Source organism: Triticum urartu, chromosome 1 (assembly GCF_003073215.2).
Source record: "Triticum urartu cultivar G1812 chromosome 1, Tu2.1, whole genome shotgun sequence".
Classification (NCBI taxonomy): domain Eukaryota; kingdom Viridiplantae; phylum Streptophyta; class Magnoliopsida; order Poales; family Poaceae; genus Triticum; species Triticum urartu.
Genome location: NC_053022.1, coordinates 377,198,854 through 377,200,901, shown reverse-complemented (window position 1 = coordinate 377,200,901; position 2,048 = coordinate 377,198,854).

The following is a 2,048-nucleotide window of genomic DNA, read 5'->3' as shown; positions in this document are numbered from 1 at the left end:
ATAAATAATAGTTTAATTTATCATATTGCGTAGGAAGGGGAGAGACACAAGAAGACAAGTAAAAAAGACGCAAGTGAAGATTTGTGAGGACTGACACAATCAGAGATGTAAACATGATATGGCATGACAGATATGGCCTACTTCTCTGCAGAAGTACTGGAAATGTGCATCAAGTTCCATGTGATGAAAATAATTAATAAATACCAAGCATCGACATTCTATATTTTCTGATATTTCTGGCTTAATATAGTACAACCCAATAGTCAGGACATTGGTTTACCTTTGTATTTATATATGTACAATACTATTTGACTACTCAGACCTATTTAACTGTCGTAGTGTCAAAAAACGTCTTATATTAAGTTACAGAGGGAGTACTAAACTACACCAATTCACAAATACAATGATTACTAATTAAATTTGTCGAATATGAATGGACGTAGGGCATCCTAACACTACCTATGCCAGTCACAAAGCCCAGAAAAAAGTGGAGGTGACATTAGAAAATTAAGATTATTGACTAACAGACAGTACCTAAATTATATTATATTGGTATACAGTCATACACATTGAAGAAAGATTAAGCAAAAAATATGATAGAGATGGGAAAAGTAAAAAAGAGGGACCTGTAGGTCGATCAATACTGCCAATGTGGAGGATGGTGATGATGTGCTGGGCTGCCTCGAGTGGGAACAACGACGATGCGGATGGCTCGCACGCTTGGGGGAGACAACGTCGCCAGCATCCTCATACTCAAGCTGGATCCATGCTGGCTGCAGGAGATAAGATCCACACCCACATCACCTGCACGGTCGCCGACGGCAATGACACGGTGCAGATCGACGATCTCGCCTCCTACCTTGCTTAGATGCTCCTTGTACCCTGCTACACATTCGTCGTTGTTTACTAGACCAGGAGACAAGCTGCCGTACACAGTCACCCTGTAGCCGCAACAACGAGTTGAACTCCGGGGATGCCTACAGCCAAGGAGCTGGCTCAAGGCAACAAATCAAGAGGGCAAACTATTGGGACGGCTAATCCGGTGGCATCAATTTTAGAGTGAGCGGATAGAAGAAGGAAAGAAGAAAGGGGATCAGGGGATGGTGCCAGTTTGGACGGGGGTGCGCGGCCCAATCAGGACTCGCAAGGAGATCTACCGGGACCCACCCTGCATGGGGATGGGACGCAGCCATGCACGTCGCCCGGTCAGTAGTTTTTGATGAGTCTTTCTCAGGAGCAGGAAAGCAACACTCAGGCCCAGGATCACGTGGAGACACCACAGCGGCTGCTGCAAGTGGGGTCCCCCGTTCGGCCCTCACCCCAGGAGCAGGTCTCGCAGCTGTACACCGACCTGCGTCGGGCGCTTTCTCTGTTGTTGGCTCAACCCAAGGCACGGGAGGTGCCTAAACAACAACGTAGGCCGAGACAGAAGAGGCCGATGGTATCATCTATGTGCTACTATTTTGCAACACCGTTTAAGTATAGCTATTTTTTCCTATCTTTTCAGATTCAGGACAATGAAGACGATTTCAGGGGAACTGCACAATATGGACTCATGTTGAGTCATCTCTATTGCCTCATGTGTTTGCTGCAAATGTGTCAGTATCAATTGCAAGATGAGCCAGCTAGCTAGCTGTGGAGTTGCCAACATGCTCAAAGTGCTCGCAACATTGAGAATAAACAAGCTTGCCCAGGAAATTAATGCGTGCGCAGGGAGGCCCTTTGCTTAGAGAAGCATCGATCGATTTTTTTATTTCCACACCTTCTCACAGCTTTGTATTGGTTATAGTATGGTGAATCATTGAGATGCATAAACATGCTGAACTTTTGTGCTTCTGAATGTTAGTATGCATATCGTATCTTCTGAAGCTTAGTTTAATGTGAATGTTGACTAGCATGTGAACCTTCACAATCTAGTAAGTATATTGCAGGCCTGTTATTTGACACCTCACTTTGCCGCACTACGCGATCAGTGTGAGTGTCTGCATCCAGTACCGCATCCTCTAATTTGGTGGATGCCAAGTTGAAAAAGGTTATCGATGAGTAGC